This window comes from Onychostoma macrolepis, chromosome 18, assembly GCF_012432095.1.
Source record: "Onychostoma macrolepis isolate SWU-2019 chromosome 18, ASM1243209v1, whole genome shotgun sequence".
In the NCBI taxonomy this organism is placed as follows: domain Eukaryota; kingdom Metazoa; phylum Chordata; class Actinopteri; order Cypriniformes; family Cyprinidae; genus Onychostoma; species Onychostoma macrolepis.
Window position 1 is genome coordinate 4,123,109 of NC_081172.1, and position 23,313 is coordinate 4,146,421.

Consider the following 23,313-nt stretch of genomic DNA (forward strand, 5'->3'; position numbering starts at 1 on the left):
ACAGTACCAACCATTCCATCTAATGTGTCTCTGGAAAGAATTCTTTTTTTGTACTGTAATAATTAGCATTTAACTGATAGAATTGTCCCCGACTCATCCAAAAATAGCTAATTTTTACTTGCTGTTTACAGGTATCTCAAAAAAATATAAGTGTAAGTGGTTTGAACTTATTTGACTCAAAGGCCCCAAGTTTCCACAACCATGGTGGCCGAGAGACCTCAACATGCTGCAACTTCAGAAAACACGTGCAAATAGAAAAAGCACCAGCAAATCAAGAAAACATTTTCATCAATTTGACAGCAGGTGCTGCAAATACTCACAACACAAACTAATAAAGAATTTTATTTGCAGCGCGTTTCTTTGTTTGTGTTGTGAGCATAAGGACATGTGATAAGGACGAGGGATGAAGACTTTTTTAAAAATATATATTTTTACTCACAATTTCAATTCAAAAATTTAATAGCTTGGCATGACTAGAAAAAGTATATTCTCTCAATCTTTCCAGGTCTAGAAAACACTTTTAAAATTAGACTACCTCACATATTCAGTAACTTTTGGTTGATTTGGCCAATTTTAATGCATGTTTTGTCTTTTTTATTATTATTTTAAGTCATTTTGGCCTCCTGGTTGAAAAACACTGTTCTAAAACTAAAATCTAAAAAAAAAAAAGAGCTATGTGAATTAAATGTTATGTTCATAATTTTGGTTTGACACGTGACTGTAAATATGTTTTTACTTTTAAACCAGCTGAAAGCATATTCCTGTCACAAGTTGCTCTGTAAGCAATAAATGTTTCCTCTTACAGTCACTTCTAGTACCAGTCCTTATATAAATTCAATTGACACATCCAAAAATACTGCAATGTTTACGTAATACCTTTAAAGGATATTCTCTCAAAAGGTCAGTTTTACATAGTATGTGCATCCTAGTATATAATATGAGTAAAAAATTATAGTATCCACTTTGCTGCTTCTAAATCAAAACTATAATGAAAGTGTAACTAAATCACTCTAAATGGTGATATTCAGGATGTTTCATGGGTTTACAGTAACTAATAATACTGTATAACTTATTTCTATGGATTATTTGACAGAGAGCTTTATGCTGGTATTAAAGAGCAGACATCAAGTGATGCTCTGGAGTCGTTTATGAGAGGTAGACTTTTTCACACATGCTTGAGATTCAAGGCAGGTCTTATCACCTGACTGAAAAATGTGATCTTCAGAGATGATATTCCACAGGTTGCACATGTGAAGGACACCTATTAAAGGTGAAGTGTGTGATTTCTGCATCACTGGAGGCACCAAACAGAATTGCTAATATAAATGCACTTTTATATCTTTCTGAAGAAAAAGGCAGTGCAACCAGTGCAGAATTGGATTTGATTGTGTATGTCACTAACTTTTTGTCTACCCATTGCTAAGGAATTGTTACTAGGATTGCTATGGTATTTAGAGCGGTTACTAGAGTATTTTAAAGTCTTGGCATTAAAATCTTCCATTAGCCTCACAAACACCTTAGGCTAAAGCCACAGCATTATAGCCTTCAGGAAATCAAACTATTAAATACGAAAAAGTATTTTAACATTGAAAGAATTAATAACATCGTCTTTAAGGTTAAAGGGGTCATATGATGCTATTTTAAAGATCATTATTTTGTGTATTTGGTGTAACAGAATATGTTGACATGCTATAATGTTCAGAAAACACATTGTTTTTCAAATACTGTATATTATTGTAGTTCCTCTATGCCCCGCCTCTCTCAAATGCGTCGTTTTCTACAAAGCCCCTCCTTCCAACAAGCACAGTCTGCTCTGATCGGTCAGCTGACCCAGTGCATTGTGATTGGGCGAACACCACAAGCACACGTTGGAAATGTAATGCCCCTTTCCATAATCGCGTGCTTCAACTTTCAAAATAAATGTAAAGACAGTTAATAATGTCCTTAGTTTTACCATCAGTTCAAGCCCGAAAGGGGAACAGAGTTGCGTGACAGACACAGTGAAGATGCTAGTATGTATTTGCAGCACACAAGCCATAATTAAGAAAGCTGACTCCACTGTGATGTGACCCTGTCTCTCTCTCACGCAGGCACACACACACACACTCACGCAGGCGCGCACACACACACGAAGTGTTACTCTACACGGCGCAAAACTCCACATTTGAACAGTCAACAGCAAATACTTAAACTATTAACAAAACATACTTACAGTCGCTGATTCAGAAGCGCCAGATTGTCATAGCAAAGTCAGAATTGACCCATTTTTTTTTTTTTTTTTTTTTTTAGAAATAGCCTTTGCACAGCCAGCCTTGTACTCTCCTAGGTTCACAGAATTGTCGTCCATAAAAAGCGTTGAACAAATTCGAACATCTGGGTTGGGCTGTTCTGTTGTAAGTAATCTTAATGATTCCTAACTGCATCTACTTTCGGAAGGCCAAATAAAGTGCTTTTGCTTACGCATAGAAACACAGCATCTCCCTGACATGGCTGCATCAACACTACCGCAGTTACTGAAACCACGCCTTCTTTCTTTGTGTGAACATTTGGGCGGTATTACGCAAATATTTGCACATCGTGACGTAGACATGTGGGGGCGTGTTTGAATGAGGCGTTTTAGCCCGGTCTGGAACTGCCTTCTCTTTTAGATAGAATAAATCCATTTGTGGGAGACTTTGAGCTTTGTAATTCTGCAGATCTTACACATGCACAAACAGCCACATACCACACAAAAAAAAAAGGAAAACTAGAAATCGCATCATATGACCCCTTTAAATTCATGGCCAGAAAACCAAGGGTTCATATTCATCCCAATAAACCAGCAGTAAAGATGACATCTTCATGACATGTCATAATTGTGCTATTTATTAAAGCACTGGACTCATTAAAGGTCTCATTAAAAGGCAAAGGGGTCTTTCTTGAGCTACAAATGTAACATTTTGAAGAATGGCATTAGAATGGGGAGAGCATAGATTAAAAATGTCAAACGCCTCTTGCTTTTCTCAGCGTGAGGCGGTCTGCCATTACTAAATTAGCTCTAAATGAGGGTTTGGTTTCAGAGACGGCAGCCGTTCCGCTGCATCTTTGCTAATCCCCCATTACACTGGCTAACTTTTATCATCCACCGTCCCTAATTACTCTCAGATTGTGTAATTACCAGGAGACTGTTAATTAAAACCCAGAATGCCATAATGAAGGACCCCAAGAAGAAATAATTGATTGAATAAGAGGGTCTTGAAAGGAAAGGATGCTGAACCCCAACCTAGCATGACTCCTAACAGGAAGGTCTCTAATCAACATGGAGAACATTTTAATACAGCTGCATGTCTATACCTACACATCCACCTGACTTTTACGTGTAGCATATATATGCTGTGTTGACCAAAAATAACCAACCAAGGCTCATTGGAAAATCATTAAAAGGTTAATGCTCTATTAAGTCTGCAAATAACATACCATCTACACTAAACCCTACTCTAAACCTAACCAATAGTGTTAACAAAAGCAACCATGAGATAAAAACACATTTGCTGAATCAACCATGCCATTTTACCTTGCTTTTATTTTTCACTGTCACTCACGTCTAACAAAATTTTACTCGAATGCTCTGCATTGCCAGTGCAATGCTTTACCAGATGTGCTACTGAACAAGTTTATCAGAAAAACCATGCACATGGAGCTGGTTATGGGATGCAAACATCAAAATGTGTTAGTTTACAATCCTTGCACTATGGTAAAAGTGTTTTGGAGTCATAACATAGTATTGTGGAAGATACTGTGTGAAAATAAGTCTTTATTAATCAATAATCCTCACCTGTAATCGTTGTGTGAACAGGATTAGAGGATATTGGAGTTTTACTACCACTAGCGTTCATTTCAGTTGGAAACTGCAGTGAATTGTATGTATAGTTATGTTTTTGCAAAAATGTAGGTAGAGAAATGTATTTCCAATGAGCCTATGTTACAAATATCCCATATTGTTATACAGTTATTACTACAAACAGTGTAATACAACAAATAATTGTTAAAAAAAAAAAAAGAAAAATGTTTAAAAGGATAAGGAAGTAATCTTGATTCAAAGTCACATAACACAAGCACTACGGCTCAATGTGTAAAGCAAGTTCACTAACTGCTAAGCTATGGCTCTCACACAACCATAATAGTTGGTGTACAGATTAAAACTGAACTAAACTGACCAGAAATTTTGTTGCTAGGCCACTTTAACTGCATAATATGTCACAGGAAGATTCTTATGTCATGCTGTTCCAAAACAGACATAAACTATAGCTTTTGTCTGACCCTCGGCACATCTACAGGAGTGATGCTAATTGCATTGCTAAGGGTGGAAATACATGACTATTCACTGACAGTGGCAGCGGTTTCCTTTGACGTAGATCTGTGAACCGATCTGAGGCATGTCCAGTTATGAAGCATAATATTCATCTCTTGAATGAAGAACATCAGAGTGGAGAAATCAATGAATGGGATAATTAGCTAAACACTGAGGGCGCACTGTGGAAGTCAACAGACACTCAACATGCAGCCCGTGGGCCGCATCTGGCTCGTCTGCTTTTATTCTCGGCCCCCCACATGTCCTTATGAATGTATATTTGTTATAATTAGCTCCCAAATGTCACGTTAAAATTAAGCAGTGCATTTTTAATTCTGAGTCTAATGCAATACAGTTGTAACTGTGAATGCTAACTATGTGTTTTGAGAGCTCATCAGTCAAACGTTATCACGTTTTGGATCTTGATTGATGATGCTAGTGACAGAAAGGACTCTGTTAGTCCTTTAATGTCCTAAACTACACTTTAGTCATGAAAAGGTCCTCGCTCGCTTTTGACGTAATTTACTAGCACCCTTCGTGGATGACATGTTCATGCACAATGCAGCTTTTCTGACTGATGTAACATGCCAAACAAATTCATTTAATCTGAAAGCTGAAGGCTAAGAAAAGCTTACGCGATGATGCTGAATAATGTGACGGCATTTGAAATGAAATTGTCCCTATTTGCACAGCAGAAGAAAACAGAAATATGATAAACAGCAGCAATAGCAATATGATAAAAAGCAGTGATGCACCAAAATAATTTCATTGAACTAAAACCAAAAATAACTTTTAATAATCAGTTATTTAAATGGCATTAATTTAGTAATTAACAATTTAATAAAACCAGAGTTGCATATAAACATTTAAATTGCACGTTGTAGTTTTTATATCAACTTTTTAAGGATATAATTGTGTTTCTACTCCAATTCATTTTTGAAAAATAAACATTTAGGCTAAATGGTGGCTATAATAAAACTTGTCTTCATGACAGATTTATTCAAACATACCCTGAATGAAGATGACAGGTTGAGCAAAAATTAATACATATGAAACATAGTAGGCCAACACTTACCAAAATGACAATTTGAAAGTTCAGACTTTATATTGCAAGTATTGGATGGGAGATGCGCTATAAATAACAGTGATGTTTTCTTCATGCATCAACTGAAAACAGCATAGACTAAAAGATCGTGGTTCATCAAAATAAAGAGCTATTAAAAACTAGAAATTGATATTGTCAGTTGAAGCATTAAAGGGTTAGTTCACCCCGAAATGAAAATTCTGTCATTAATTACTCACCCTCATGTCATTCCAGAGCCGTAAGACCTTCGTTCATCTTCGGAACACAAATTAAGATATTTTTGATGAAATCGGAGTGCTATCGGACCCTCCATAGACAGCAACACAACTGAAATGTTCCCAGGTCCAGAATCGTAGTAAATACATCGGTAAAACAGTCCATGTGACATCAGTGGCTCAACTTCAGTTTCGAAACGATACGAGGATACTTTTTTCACAACGCATACACATGCTTTCCCCTAAGGGTCAACAACGCTTATTATGCAGATTTCGTTCATGTGCGTGCTTTCCCCCCGAATGTAAACAACGCTGATTACGTCAAATACGTTCTTAGGTACTCTCCAAAATGGCGGAAGACGTAACTCGGGGGAGAAGAATGGTTGAGTAAATTATGTTATTTTTGTTTTCTTTGCGCAAAAAAAAGTATCCTCGTATCGTTGCGAAACTGAAGCTGAGCCACTGATGTCACATGGACTATTTTACCGATGTATTTACTACGTTTCTGGACCTGGGAACATTTCAGTTGTGTTGCTGTCTATGGAGGGACCGATAGCTCTCTGATTTCATCAAAAATATCTTAATTTGTGTTCCGAAGATGAACGAAGGTCTTAAGGGTCTGGAACAACATGACGGTGAGTAATTAATGACAGAATTTTCATTTTGGGGTGAACTAACCCATTAATGGTTTCGGCCTACCAAACAGAAAATTAATTTTCGACAGAATATTTCCATGTTGCCGAAATTTCAGTGCATCACAGAAAATTGGAAACTAAAATGGAAAAACGGAAATATTTCCACAAAAGTGGAAAATATTAGACCTATCTGTTTTCAAATTACATTAGCTATAAAATGGACACCTGTTGCTTCTTTTGTGGAATAAATGTGGCCCTTTTTGGCTTCTAATTAAATAGTCTGAATACAAACATACTTCCTATGTCACTAAACAGTATTAATTAAAAAAAACATGAAATATGCACTGTCTCCACAGTGTCTCATCTCTCTTTCAAGCTTTAGCAGCTTCAAGCCATGACTTGTTTACAATCTGTTCCGTACAAATATATATACAAAATGGTATACGTTTATTTAGCAGAGGCAGATGCTGGATCAAAATGAACACGTCTGAATGGGTGTATCCCTGACAATTTACATTTTTGCATGTTTATAAAGCAGAGCAAATGTTTAAATCCATGTGTTTGTTCTACTGTTTGATGAGTCAGGATTGCATACACACAGTCCGCACACTTCAACAACAGCCAGTGAATGTCCTCCATCAAAGTGACTGTTCTAGATCTCCACACACACACAACAAAGCTTTGCCCATGAGAATCCCATCAATTATTTAGTAGCACAGGCCGGCAGCACAATAAAAGCGGAATATTCTCCACTGATTGTATCCAGGAAGAGGATACGCTAGAGGGATCTGATTTTTACAAGCTCGCTTGTGTCCACTAGTAGAGCGAACCATCAAAGCGTTGTTAATCAGATCCACACTGCCCTCCTCAGGTCAGTATTTATAACAGCACAATACTAACTGCAGTATTAAGGGAGGAAATTGTCTCCAAGGTCTCAAACATGGGATGCTGCATTGATTTCGAGAACGCATTTGGCTGTACGAGCACCCTGTTTGCTAGCTGTCACCAAATGCTGATAACAAAGGAAAAGTAGAGGCATGGAAGCGACAAACGTGCCATAAAATTAGTCTGTGATACAAAGCAGTTGTTGACTCACCCTCAAATACAGCACACATACTGTAGCTGCATCATTGTCAGCTGAATGAATATTCTGGTCAGTGGTGGAGACAAATACAGCTGCTTTCAGTCTCTCCTCCTGTGGGGAAATGAAAACCTAGCGAGGAGAAAAACAGACATATATATTAATAATGAGGATGGGAAATAAAGTCACAGGTTTGCAAGCAAACTAACAAGAGCATAATGTTCACAATGAAAACAAGTTTGAGTGTGCATTCACTTACTACAATATGTTTAAACATATGTCTAAGGTCAAATTATTAATCAGTCTTATCATGGTTTCCAAAAATTAATTATTTGTAAAATAAATAATGGGGGGGGGGGGGCAGTGATACATTTTTACCAGGATTCTTGATGAATAGAAAGCTTTTATTTAAAACTGAACTCTTTTGCAACATTACACATCTTTACTGATCAGTTTGATGTGTCCTTGATTAATTATTTTCTTTAAAAAAAAAAAAAATGGCAATGTTCCCTATCTTTTGAAAAACAGTGCAATTAAACAGCTGTATGGTTTGTTTTATGCTTTTTAATTTAAAAAATATTATACACATCAAAAGACAAAAAAGTGTTTAATAACTGCACTAAAGTCAAACACAATGTCATATTCTGTAACCTGTCTAGAAATGTGAACACAAGGCTGAGCATTCGACTGTTTATTACTGACCTTTGAAGAAACTTTACATTGTTTTTTTTTGTTTTTACAATTAATTTTTTGCAAAAGTTTTGCATGCATTATGATGCATTAGGATTCTTTCAATTTGGCAATAAGGGTATCACCAATCACAATGCAATTGCAATGCAATAAATCAATAATTATACCGTGATTTGAAAGTAATATGTACAAAAAAATATGTGATATAATAATATATGTTTTAATATTCAAAATAATTGCACATTGGTTGTTGTGCATATTGCGGTAGTTCGGTAATGAAATGTCCAATGAGTGACGTCAAAAGGTTAATGCTCTGTTAAGTTTGCACCACCTACACTAAACCCTTTAAACCTAACCAATAGTGTTAACAAAAGCAACCATGAGATAAAGACACACTGACTGAAGCAACTATGCCATTTTACCTTGCTTTTATTTTTCATTGTCACTTATGTCTAACAAACTTGTACTCGAATGCTCCACATTGCCAGTGCAATGCTGTACTGGGTGTGCTACTGAACAAGTTTACTACATCAAAAAATACATGCAAAAATGGATCTTTGCAAAAACATATAGGTAGAGGAATGTATTTCCAAAGAGCCTATGTTGCAAATATCCCATATTGTTGATATTATTATAAACAGTGTAATACAACAAACAAATTGTAAAACAAACATGCATTTTTAATATACAAAATTTTTGCATAACAAATATTAATATATAGACATACAATATTAATATAACTTTGTAAGGGAAACTAAGCAATGATGAGAGAGCATCTGCATGACACTATTTGGCAAGTTCCAGCTGTAATTTAGGTCGCTCCATAATCATCAGTGGGTAAAGATGACAAGAACAAAAAGATAATGCGGTCGGCGTGTGAAATTCCCGACCCCTCGTCACTATCCGTCTGCCCGCTCTCAGACCTGTTTTTGAGGCATCAAACAGGTAAAGCATCTGGCGTTACGCTCAGCGCCTGGAGACTCGACTCTCAAAAATCCTTTGTTCTTAATTAGTCCGTTTCCCTCCATGTGTCGACACCTGTTCACGGCCTCTCAGAGCCTCCGAGCAGGTGAACCAATGTGTCACAATCAATCCTTCCTCTAGGGCTCCAAACTCTCTTCAAGTACTGAGCTAATAGAGTCGAAGCGTAGATTAGCGTCTCTAGAGCTCAACTGGGCTGATATGAACTGAACAGCATGAAGAGAGCGGGCATGCGTCTAGTCTTGGGATGACCAAACAGCAAGTTGACTATTAAGAAAGCCTGGTATAATTAAGCTGGTTTATTGTCATGTGCGTCAGATATGATTCTTACAGGGTGTTCGCATCGACAGTTCAATCCAAATTCAATCTAAATTTATGCACAAAACTATCAGGCATTCACTTTCTGCATGCTAATGGAATTAAGCTGAAATCCAACAGTACTTTTCTTGAAATTTGCTGCTTAAAGTGGGAAATTTTATTACAAAATTAGAGCTGTGAAGGCTGTAGAAGTGGTGCTTTAAACTTTACCTTCTTTGAGAGGTTAACCATTATAGTCCCAGCTGAGGAACTCTATTATACCTGGAGAGAGCTAGCCGTTAGCATTCACATTCATCTCAATGACAGCTGCTTGCTTAGTGCTCGCCGTCCCATATTGCCATCTCTGCACTACTACACAGATCAGACGCACTAATAAGAGAGATGAAGAAAGAAAACATAAGAAATTATTATTCCATACATAGTTTAAAATATTAGAGTCCTCTAAATATAAAATTAAATAGATAAAAAATGCCAGGGAGCTATAATAAAATATTGATTTAGGGGGGGGAAATAGTTTCGTAGTGTATGCAGCTTTTCAAATAAATCTAATTAAATCAACTAAAAAGTCAGAAGATAATAAAATATTGCTAAAAGAAATTATTAGTTCCAGACATTGTTTAAAATATTAGAGTCAAATAAAATAAAATGCCTGGAAATTAATTAATTAAACTAAACTAAGCTAAACTACACCTCAGGGAGATAATAAGATATTGATATAAGAATACATTAGTTTCCGACATAGTTTGAAATTTTAGAGCCCTTCAAATAAATTAAAAAGGCAACTTACTATACATTTTGCTTGCAAATTATATACTAAATTGCTACTTTTGAATGGTCATGAATAAAGAGCCAGCATCATGGTGAGGTTGCAGCATCTAACTGCTAAAACTAACTAGCCAAACGTCCAGCCAAATCACCTTTTTTCAAAAGATACACATGAATTAGAGCTTTAATAAAAAAAAAAATATATAGATATATATGCTACTGGCAACCCGACCAGTCAGTTTTTGTCCTTGACCTTTATTTTCAAAAAAGAAAAAAAAGAGAGATTAACACAAAGAAATACAATGTCCATTCCTCCAGAGCAACAGCTACATTGTCAAAACATCATGTGTCATCAAAAATCAACCTTTCACCGGCGGGTCAATAGGACACTCATCTGATGTGACAATTACGCTGGGTTGCAGAGACCGCCGGCAGGCATATATATGTTCTCACAGTTGAGAGGGCACACGGTACCACGGTGTCATGGGGTCTCATTACAGACACGCAGAGCGGCGGACCCTTCTTCTCTACAGGATCTCCTATAAAGCTGTGCCATTTCACACTGTAAAGCTCAGGATTGACACATACATGCTGCAGGAAGTTTCAATTGTTAGGTTCGGGTGTATATCGCATGTCACTTTGTCCTTTGTATAATTCCTTTCGTTTTCTTTTTGATCTCAAGCACACGGCACGTATCTGACAGAAAGAAATCACTGCAAGACTAAACTGTGCGACTGGGAAAGCTGTACAATAGATAAATGCAGGCAAGGTTTCTGAGAAAGAGAAATTCAGTAATGGATTTCAGGGTCCTTTCTGGGCGATACAGTACAATGTCAGGCTGATAAAGGTTGCTTCATTCCCACTGAGGAAGTTCAAACTCAGCAAACAACAGAGCGCAGGGACTCATTCGCTGGATTCAAAGTGTAAAGTTAGCCTTAAACAATGCTTAGTGGAGATACAACAGTCAATATCTAAGGCCCATCATGAGGGGCTTTGCATTTCTCATTGTCTGGTTGCCTCAGTTTTTTCTCTTTTGTATGTTTTGCCTTTTCCTCCTCTGAAGTGATTTCAGCATATTTTGCCATCTGGCAGGGCTTAATTTATGCAGGAACAAACCAGATCCAGATCAAGATCAGTCAAAAAGATGTGTGAAGCCAGACATGTTTTCTTAACCTGACGTACTCTATATATATACTTTTTAGATATGAATTTTAAGCAAAACATTTTGACAAAAAAATTAAGAAAATAAATTAAGATAAAATAACAAAATAATAGGATTTAAAAATAAAATAAAAATAAGGCATGAGCTCGGACAACCAATAAAACTAGATCAACTTGATAAATAAAATTCCAAAAGATGTAATAATAATAATAATAACAATAAAATAAAATAAAAATGTAAAAGAGAGAACATAATATTAATTAAAGTTTCCATATTGCTATACCTTTTTTATGTTTATTGGAAATATTTTAAAAACTTAACTGGTTAGATGCATGCTTAATGGAGGTAGAAATATAATTAAAAAGTAATTAAATTAATATCAGAACAAAATGAATTCAATATATAATATTTATTTATTATACTTAAGTAATTGTATCTTTTGCAATATACTTTTACCTATTTTTAGTGGAAAACAAGACCAAATATGCATATTAAATTAGAACGGTACATATTAAATTACCATAGTTATTTCAGTATTATTGAGATACTATTATAATTTTGATTACTATTTTTTTTTTCTGTTTTTATTTTAATGTGAAAGTTTTAGCATTTTTTTTTTTTTTGTCATTTTTATTATTACTTTTAATTGTCTAACAAAAATTAAATTAAATTAAATTTCTTCAGAAGTCATGACATCTAACTAACTGGACAGTGCTAACAAAACCTTGACCCATTTGTTACACTGCAAGCCATGTGCTGCTATGCAAATAAAGCTAGTTAACCAACCGTGATCTGTCACTAATCATTCTTTCGAGATATCATAACTCAAAAATTAAGCAGTGTTGTGTCATCTGGGCTGGAGCTCATGGCTCATGGCTCATGGCTCATGGCTCATGTCTATGGCCTATTTGTTTTAGTGGGCAGTGAGGTTACGGCAGCTCTCCTTCAACACACATCACTTCATGAAGCTGGACTGCAGCCCAGATCACAAACACACGCTGGAGAATTGCTGTGGTGGATTGTGGGAAGGATTGCTGATGGAAGGCAGCAAACAATCAAGTGAAACAGCAGACCTCAATGAAACGAAATGTTGCGTTTCATGGTCCGTAAAGGCTCTGGTTTTTCACGGCACTTTGCATTTGCTAATTTCACAATCCACTGGCACTGTGAAACCGGGAGAATCCCACGAAAACTCTCAAGAAATGTTTGGGTAATACTGTATCTCACCCTAAAAATCAAAAGAAAGGAATAACAAAATTATATTCCGCATAAAGAAAGTGAAGCCTATTTAAAGGACCATTAAGATTGTAAGCATTGTGGCATTATTTTCATGACAATTAAGCACAATCTACCAACTCTTAATAGTCTACTGCAATGAAAAAAAAACTCATTACTAAAGTAGAAGAAAGATATTTTTAATTAAGACATTAATTAATTTCAAATAAATTATATAAAATCATTTTTAAAAAGATATTTTTGATAACACAATCCGTCATCATGCTATTATACTTAAGGCAGTTAAATTGATCCACAAAAGGCATTGCAAAGAAAAGGCACATATGTGAAAGCTAGTACTTGGCAGTCTGAGAGCAATTCAAGGATATTTCAGTCTTAAACTGTGCTCGGCCGCATCAACGGGAGGCTTGCTTAGCTGCCAGGAACAGTCTAACGATTTCTCTCCTCTCTCTCAATCCATTTTGCTCACTTACTTCCCTCTTCTCACTGGTTCTTTAATATCATCAATCAGGGGATATGTGAGAGAGCAGTCATTTAGAACCGCATCGATAAGATGCTTATACTGCCATTTCGAGATAGGAATTTCAGATGGATTCCTCTTCAAGGGCTTGATTGGAAAATAAAGGAATGATGGGATTGAGCTTGAGAATCTGAGCAGAGCGGCATATGCAATCAGCTAAACGCTGGCACCATGTAGATTTCACATACACATGTTCAAAACACAGTCAAACATCAGCCGCACAGCAGCCTTTCCAAATGAATTAACCCAAAAACTGCTCAGATTTTGGCCAAGTGATAAAATATGCATTAAGACAAACAAAATGCATTATTTAATTGTTGCTGATGGCCTCTTACAGTCAGCTTTCAGATATTTTGTTATGCAACACAAAAGATGCATAACCTCAGGGGAACAATATCTAATAAATCACATTAAATTAACACATTCAAACAAAGATGATGAGCTGTGCATCATCTAAAGGTGGGTTATAAAAATATCAGACATACCAGATAGTGGATCCAGTGGGTGCCGTTTAGGAAAATTGCATTTAGGCACTATTGCCTTACACTGAGGTTGCATGTCGTTCATTGATTCGTGCTTGTAATGGATGCTGCTGTTGCTGTCATGAGCACAGGTTGTTCATGTAATTAAAGGGATTCTTTTCGTTTGCTGTAAAATAAGAGATTTTGGTGTCTAATTGATTCTAAGCATGAAATACCATAACAATACAACAACAACAACAAAAATAAAAAAATCATAAACAGTACTTGGCATTTTACTATAAAATAATATAAACAGCCATAAAACAAGATAAATCTGAGAATCAAAACAGTAAAACATGTGAAAGCAAAAAACATTTTTAGAAAATATAATAAGTACAGAACATTTTATTTAAATTTTGCTCATTTTTATTTATTTATATAATAATAATAATTAGAATTAGTATTAGTATTATTACATTTATAATTGTAATCAAAAATAATAAAATTATATTATCTAAAAAAAAAATGTAAAGCATAAACTTCACTTAATTGGTCAAATGCATGCTTAATGGAGGTATAAATATACATTTAAAAAAAACTTACTTTTTTTAATTTTCCTATGCAATTCTGTAAATGCATCTTCTGCTATTATTGTTTAGCTATTTTACTGGAAACAAGACCAAATATGTAGATTAAATTAAAATATATATTATATTACCAGGGGTATTTTAGTACCATTTAGATACTACTATAGTTTTTATTAATGCTGTGGACGAATTTAAAATATATATATATATATATATATATATATCTATCTTTTTTTTTTTATTATTATTAGTTTTAGTTATTTTAAAACATCAACTAGCTAAAATAAATCGCTATGTAATTATTATTTATTTCATTATTAATTTTTTATTTTATTTAGTTAAAGTTTAAAGTCACAAAAAAGGCGTTTTATGGTTTTAGCTTTAGTTAACTATAAAACCCTATAAATTAAAGGTGCTGTATGTAGGATTGACACCGAGTGGTTGAACTAGGTATTGCAGTCCAAATTCAAAATATTGGAGACGGTTTTTTTCACCCGGCCCCTCCTCCTCAGACTTGAGAGGAGACAACCGCACACGCAGGTTGCCAGATTAACGACACCAACAGGAACGAGCGCACATGAGGATGAATACAATTAAATACGCTGTGTTTTCCACGAACTGGCAACCCGCGGTGCCGAAAAACAATTGGGTAAAGTGTCAGTGGGCGGGTTTCACAAACCATAACAAACACAGACATTCCGGGCCGGAATGCACATTTTCAAAGGAGAATAACTGACTGTAGCATTGTTTTTCAGATAAACAAGTATGTTAATTTAGCATGTTTCTTAAATATCTGCAAACGTATTATGGTATTTTATGCTTTAGTAGAGTCAAAATCCTACATACAGCACCTTTAAAATAGAAAAATACAACAACTTTTTAAAGAAAATCATGCTTGTCAAACCAATGTTTGATGAAAGTGGGATGAAAATGATAATTTTTTTACAGCATAACCGACATTGAAATGATGGGTAGGACGGGAGAAACATTTAGCGGCAAACGACCCAATGTACTCGATGATGTACTATAGGCCAGTGAAGATCAGGTCAGAGTTCAGAGATGAACAATCGGCACGTCACACAACATCAGTCAAGGACAAGATGATTCACGGCTCTGTTCGGATGGGAATTGTGTTCATATGTTGGTTTGACAGCTCTTTATATGCTCTGCTACTGTTTGTGTCACGGCAAACACATCAATATGAGAGCGTCGCTCTGATGTATTACAGTTAAAAATGGATAGCAGAGAAGAAAATTACACGTTGCCCATACAGCCCCAAGTAAAACCTTCACAAACTCATAAAGGACACGGGATTAATTTCATGTCTTAATTTCATGTTTTCCCGTCTCACTCTTCCTTTGTGATTTATTAATTCACTCTTCTTGACCTTCTCCTCTTCTGTCTCAGTACTCCGGTATTGTCAGCTATAATTAACGGCTTCCTGGATGCGTCTGAATCTCTTCCTCGGTCTGATTCTGGTGAAAGGAGACTATTGACTATCAGTTGTGTTCAGACACCTGAGTAACGGTACGCAGCGGATGTGAAGAAATGGATTTATACTCCACCTGATACTGTACGGTTCCTCTCGCCGAGCGTCACGATCAAGGTCACGCTTTGTTCTGACGTGAATGGATGACGAAAGGAAACTCGTTCTACGTTTTCCCTTTGTCTGCTCCGTCTCGTTATTCATGACTAGCTTTTGTTCATTAGCCTTCTTTTCTCTGCTCAGCTGGATAAAAGCTCATCTTAGCTGGAGAAACAGCACGTTTCAGTATCTTGAAGGAAAATGTATTTAAACGGCGGTTACTTTGCATGTCTGGTAAAGTATTATGTTCATTCGAGACTTAAATGCAGCGAGGCTACTAACTTGACTGCACTTTTCTATGTAAGTTTTAGCATTATCGTCACATATTTGGGGGGCAAAGCTGCAGGACTGACTCGAAAACAAGCCGAGGACAGCGCTTTGTTCTCTTCAAGGTAAGGTAGGAGCAAGAGCTGGTGAATTAACCTATCACTCTCCTGTTATCGGCTCAATCGCTGCTAATCTCTGTGCCAACAAACCACAGTCATCAAAGTCCAAGTGCCACCGGTCGATATGTCACAAGGAGACGGCCAAAGCATTCGCGATCTGTATATCTGAGAGTGAATTCACACGCCACTTCAGTCAGTATAAGTCAGTAAAATTATGCTTCCTTGAAACGCAGCTCATTCTAGCTGAAATCTAAGACTGAAAAGAAATCTTTGCTGAAAAAGCTCATTGGATATAAAATTAATTGGATTTTTAAAAAATACATAATTGTACTAATTATATAAATTATACTAGAGAGAGACAGAGAGAAAGTATTAGTATTAATTATTATATTCATTATTAAAAGTATTCATTGTTAGTAGTAATTATTTTTTGTGTATATTTATATGTCAGTATAAGTTAATGATTTTTGTGTTTTAACAAAAATATCTATCTGTCTGTTGTTGTTGTTGTTGTTGTTTAAGTTAGGACCAATTATTGAGAGGAGGGTTAAAAATAGGTTAGAAATTAATGAATGAATTGTATTAATATATTAATTATGAATTTTATTAATATATACTATAATATATACTGTATTTAACAAAAATAATGTATTTAATTATATTATATAATACTAAATATAATAACTATTTTATAAATTATATTAAAGCATTCACAATATAGCATAAACAATATCTGCAAAGCAGTGGCGTGCAGTGGTGTTTTAAAGTGCCCCTATTATGCCTTTTCTAGTATTAACTTTCATGCAGTGTGTCATGTAGCTGTATGTGAACATAAACTGTCTGCAAAGTTGTGAAGCCGACAGTGCACGATAAATAAAGTTATTGTCTATCAAAAAAAAAGAAAAAAAAGAGTCGGCTTGCAATCGCCTAAAGGAGTCATCAGGAATTCGAATCTTATTCTGTTACGGCTGTACGTCACGAAGTAACATTATTTGCATAATGTCCACCCATGGGCTGTCATTCGCGCTGTACGCGGTAGACCAATCACAAAGGACTGTGCCATCTGACCAATCACAGCAGTGAGGGCTCACGGAAAGGAGGGGTTTAGAGAGACTGATTCTTTGAACTGCTTCGCACCAGTCGTTTATGAATCATTTAGAAATGAGGTAAAATTAAATCTATTTTTTGAGAAAACTAAAGTGTTTTTTGACCTTGCATGCATGTTAACCTGTTTTAGGAGACGCATAAGACAATATTAGCAACCTTAAAAATGGCATAATAGGGGCACTTTAACAGGAGGAGGCAGTTTTATATATACTATATAACAGGGACCTTAATTATATATATATATATATATATATATATATATATATATATATATATATATATATATATATATATATATATAAAGTGCAAATAGCTATTATATTTAGATTCTATTTACACCTAGCAGGGTTTTCTGCTATTTATACTGCTTATTGCAAATAGTGGCAATTATCTGCACCTCAGTATTGTAGTATAAAACAGTATGCTATAATAACATAGTGAAAGTAAATTATAATTTTTATTCAAATTATTAAATGGATGTCACCTTATTGGGACAATAATCTCTCCCTACCCCTACCCGATACTTTAAATTCAACTTTTAGATTATTTCCTTCATTATTATTGAAAATACATGCCTTTCAGACATGATATCCGATTTGAAAAGGTTGGGAAAAAAATTCAGCAAAACGCAGATTAGAACCCGTCAAAAACAACTTCAACACATACTTCACCATCTGCGCCACTGGAGCTACTATAGAAAGACAGTCTACTGTAATGCTTTGTAATCAAACGTTGGTGGGCGGAGTTAGTGTAAATAACCTCTGTCAACAAGGCGGCCTATTTGCGCTTGTAAATAGACACTCCATTTTTTATTTGTGAACTGATGTTCCGCTGTCAACTAGTCATCTTGCTAGTCAACGAGTCACATGACACCGGGGAGAGAAAATGGCTAATTGGGCCCAATTTGGACATTTTCACTTAGGGGTGTACTCACTTTTGTGGCCAGCGGTTTAGACATTAATGGCTGTGTGTTGAGTTATTTTGAGGGGGCAGCAAATTTACACTGTTATACAAGCTGTACACTCACTACTTTACATTGTAGCATAGTAGCATATATATATATATATATATATATATGTGTGTGTGTGTGTGTGTGCAAGCTGGTTAAGGCCACACACCCACCCTCCACCTTGCCCCGCCTCTCTCCTCCTCATTAGCATTTAAAGCTACAGACACAGGAATGGCACGTCCTAAGGAAAGCTCATTGTGGGACTGGCTCATAGTGGCTGAAATTCTACACCAAGGCTGAATTTCAGGAAACAGACTTCAGATACAGTACTAGGGACCACTTAGGCCTATATAAAAGCATCCAAAAAGCAGCATGTCATGGGACCTTTAAGAACAATTATTGAGAGTGTTTCAAGTTGCCAATGCCAGTGCAAATGAAAGTCAGTAAATAAAAATTAAAATAAAAAAATAAACAACTTAGTTGTTGTCACAGAAAATCATGATCAGTGTGAACAGCTCTGTAAAAAAAAAAAAAAAAAAAGGCTGTCTGTAGACAGTGAGTCAGCTGACCAATAGATTTAAAATGTCAGAGCAGTAAACCGGCAGATGACCGTTGGTTAGGAAGCTAATCATCTTGATAGATGGACAGGATTGTACATTAGCAGTCATGATTAATAGCACAAGCATTAAAAAAAAATCACATCAGTGCTCTCTAAACAGGCCTGATAAAGACTCTCATGACAGTTTCTCAGTCATTTTCGGCTCCCTACGGTCCTAATTAATTGGCAGCAGAACAAAGAATACAGTATGTGATACTTTTTCATTTGCACACACTATCCTGCCGGTCAATCTCAATTTTTCTCACTTCCTTCTTTAGTCAGAGATGAGGAAGTTACAGAAACAGAGACAGCCTCTCAGCATGAAAATTGTGCATTAACAGAGACTAAAGCGTTAAAAAGGAGGAGGGAGATTCAGTGAACCTTTATTCTTCCGCGCGTCCACTGGAGTCCCACGGGCCGTCGGCGACTGGACTGCAGATGCTCCGCCATTAATGAGGCTGGAAAGGATGCTGGATCCTTCATGCGCTGGAGATCATGGGCTGCAGTTCGGTTTTCCAGCTCGATTCTCAGAAGCATCAAGGACATGGGCCACTTTTCATGAAAAAGAGAAGAAATTAATAGGTTTTTTTGTTCTGTGGTGTCATTTCTTCCCTTACAGCAAAGCCTTCGTCTATCTTGAATCTTAATAAAGGAGGATATTCATCCAATAAGGGTGAATTGGATTTAACAGTGCTTTCAGAGAGGTAATTTAAGTCAATGTCAAGCTAAATTGCCTGATGACTCAATATTTGTTCAGAAGTCTGTGTTGTTAAAGACTCATAATTCAAGCTCAGAATGTGAAGAAACATTGCTGATCTTTATCATATATCAGCATAATTAGCAGAGAGGTCATTATAACAGGGTTCCCACACCTGGCTCGTGCATTTTCACAAATATGAATATTTTCAGCAACTATCTGATGATATAATGTGTAATTTAATAAGAGCTGTATTTTTCTAGAACAAAACCAACCATAATCTGAATATTCTCAACATTACACTGAAAAACAATTACTTTGAAACAGTTTCACTCAGAAGTTGCTAATAAATTTCACAAATAATTACAAAGAACCAAAGTAACATTCAATTAATTTTTGTATTTTTGTAAAACATACTCTAATAATCTTAATTTACTATTATTAACTTAAAAAAACAACAACATTTTTTAGAGTGTAAACACTAAATTCAATTAAGACAAGTTTACAGTAAACCCAATACAATTTATAACTAATGACTAAATACTTCTGCATAGAAAAGAACCAACATGCCAGAATTCTGGAATCTTTGACTGATTTGACTCATAAATGAATAACTAGAATGAATCAGACCGCTGAATAGCTTCTTTTAGTTAGTTAATGAGTTTATCTTCACCTTCTTGGCCACTTGATCTGCTTTCTGCTCATTTTGAGCTCACACACGTGCAACTCTGGGTTCTGTGCGGCGTTAATTATTTCAGATCTCACCGCTTATACACAGGAGAAATATTGCACTCGCGTACAACATTAATAGCTGCACTCCATTTCATGTGCTGAATATTTCATGACCCGCAATATAAGAAACTGTCCTGGTTAAAAATCAGCACGCACCTGTAAAATGAGAGGTGGGAGCCAGATCTCAACTCATATACTGTAATCTGATTCATAATTCATGGATGTAGTTCCCTCCACGCTCCCGAGATAGGAGACACCTGTCAAGACTGTGACTTTATGGATATGAAACGTATTTTATGGTTATAATGAAATGTATGTGAAATTATTTATGTCACTATTTGTATCCGCAAATGCAGGTTTTATGCTAACAGCAAGCTTGATTTAATCAGAAAACTGACCTGGATATTTGTTTTTGTAAAAATATATAATATGTGATTGCTCCTTTGAACTATTCATTTATACTTTAATAAGCTGAAAGAGGTAATTTGTATCTGAGATGAATTTCACAGCAGTAAATTGTCAATCAGCTTTATTTTATATCAGTATTTTTTTTTTCCTTTTAACTAACTAAATACACTAATTAATTCCTTCATTTAAAAAAAAAAAAAAATCACTAAATGCTGTTAGAGTTATGCTTTAAAAAACATTTTAATTTAACATTTTAAGATGAATTATCATAGAACAATGAGACTCATGTAAATTGATCTTGTTTTAAGTAAGTTAAGATGCTGGAAAACAAGAAATAATGATTAGGAAAATTATCATCATTATTATAAATGTTTAATTAAATGTTTTGTATTTATTTATTTTTTATTTAAATGTCAAGAATGTCTTACCACACAATTCTCAGAAAATCCTCAAAAAATTTGAAATTGCATTTTTCATGAAGATATCTAATCCTATTTTAAGGCCAACATACTGTATATATGTGTGTATATAGCATTGTGACATTATTATTATTATTTATTATTCATTTTTATTTTTTTCAACACAAAATCCTCAGAAGAAAAAAAATTAAATTGTATTGTGCATGAAGATATCTAATCCTATTTTAAGCTCACCTTTTTTTTCAACAACTAAGCAGCCTTATTTACCTTACAACCTGAGGTACAAAATGTAATTATAATTACTGTAATGTAAAAAATGGCATATTTCAATTGTAAAGTGAAATTGTGAAAAATCCTTCACTAATCTGAGATGGACATGTGCTCATTTGTTATGAAAATTATGGCATTTTCTGGGTGAAATACACCCTGGGTATTTCTTTATGAGATTTACCCAGATGCTGTATAGGAAGACCGTTGTGTTGATATTGACAGGACGTTCTCTCCATGTAGGTTTTATCCGTAACAGTGCATCCTATTGATGGGAAAACAGCCAGAGCAAATTCTTTTCCCCAGAAATCGAAAGAGTGTGTTGTCGTATTGGAGCGATACACATCTGAGAGGTCAGAAAGTCCTCAAGTTCATTGGACAACAGAGGGAAACCGTTACCTGTTAACCGGTGCTCACAAAAAACAGCAGATGATGAGTTAGGCTATCTTCACAGAAGAGCTCAGGTGCTGTTCACAACTGCCTAAAACAAGAGTGGCAAGCAGAATTTATTCAATAAACACTTGACAAGCACAAGCTATGTAAGAAATGAGATGGAGAACAATAAAAGGCGGGAATGTCAAGATGCTTTCCGTAACGGCATTTCAAGGAAATAAAACAGGTCAGAGGGTGAAATCCCAGAAGAAGACAGCTGGAACATTGAGAAACTTTCCACAAGATGCTTTTCACGATGAGACGGGACAGGAATGTGAGGTGAGGTTAAACAAAATCTGTGAAGGCATATCAAACGGATCCCTACACACATTTTTTCTGTCTCGCCAAATGACACACTTGATTTTTTTTTGTTGCACTCGCTATCCAAAAGGCCAGCAAAGTGTTTAAGGGACCAGAACTGAAATGACCGACTATTACCTGCTCTGTTGGACTCAGCGTGGCTTTCAACAGCTCGCCGCTCCTGTAGGGGGTCCGGTTTCTGCCTGTCAGGAACTCTGAATAATGGCTATTTTCACTCTCTCACAATGAGTCGGTTTTTCTGTGTACATTTTTAGAAACCCATTTATGCTTTTCATTCAATCGTTTACTGAAAGTCCTAAAATGTGATTCAAATAATAGCTTCTTGCATTAAAATTTGTGAAATTGTGACTTCCATTATGGACGATCTCTCAAGAGTGTTGAAATGGGCAAAAGAACACTGTCATTCACTGTCAAGTCAAAAATGTATTTCAGCAAATTAATGGATTTTGCACACCGACTCTAAGGTCTGAAATACATGTGAAGTGCTTACCACATGATTTCTCCAATGCTATCTCACGACCAATTCATACGTATTTTACGAGGTGGCTAATTCATACAAATTCGTACAACCTCACTCATACAATTTTGTACGATTTGTCTAAACCCCAGTGATGGGTAGGTTTAGGGGCGGGGTTAGGTGTAGGTCATTCGTACAAATTCATACGAATTGTGCAACTCGTAAAATACGTATGATTTGGCAAAAATCGTATGAATTTGTACGAGTGAGGTCGTACGAATTCATACGAATTGGCCACCTCGAAAAATATGCACTAACTATGAAGCCAGACGTTAAAATGTTTTATCCTTAGTATGCTCATAAACATCAGAGAAACAGCAATTTGGCTAAATATACACAGCTATAAAGTGTTGTCCTTCTTGGAAATACATTTCCATAAACTGTCTGAAATTGTGGGAACTGTTAAATGTAATAATTGCGCAATCCTCTGTATTTTACACACAAAGCAATCATACTTGAAACAGAATGAATGTGTTTGTCAAACCCAGCGGTTATTATGAAGTCCAATATTGCTGAAGGGAGACGGCCAAGATTTAGTTTAATGCAAAAAATACAAATAAAAATAGTATTTACATATATACATACAAACAGTACAGCTGACTCTAGAAGGCAAATTGCATCAAAGAGTTAATAATTTATAAAAAAGTAAAAACAGATATCCTAAAAACAAAACTTGAGAAGCAAAATCTATAAGATTAAATATTAATTGTTTTCTGAGAATATATCTTACATTTATTAGTCTTACCCCAACATTTTGTCAGGCATTTTTCATGTTTAAAACAAGACAAATCAATTTGTCAATGGCAATAAATCTTTTTTTAAGCAAGATG

At 35.5% G+C, this 23,313-nt stretch overlaps 1 protein-coding gene across 7 annotated transcripts in view; it reads right to left on the reverse strand.

The window, feature by feature from the left end:
• The window catches only part of zbbx (zinc finger, B-box domain containing), a 165,714-nt gene that overhangs the window by 49,768 nt on the left and 92,633 nt on the right, over window positions 1-23,313 (reverse strand). For all 7 annotated transcript variants that reach the window (XR_009267037.1, XR_009267034.1, XR_009267033.1 and 4 more), the window contains 2 exons: window positions 19,072-19,242; window positions 7,361-7,477 (listed from right to left, as the gene is read on the reverse strand). The gene's annotated coding sequence lies outside the window, so the exon portion shown is untranslated. The remainder of the gene's footprint in view (window positions 1-7,360; window positions 7,478-19,071; window positions 19,243-23,313) is intronic.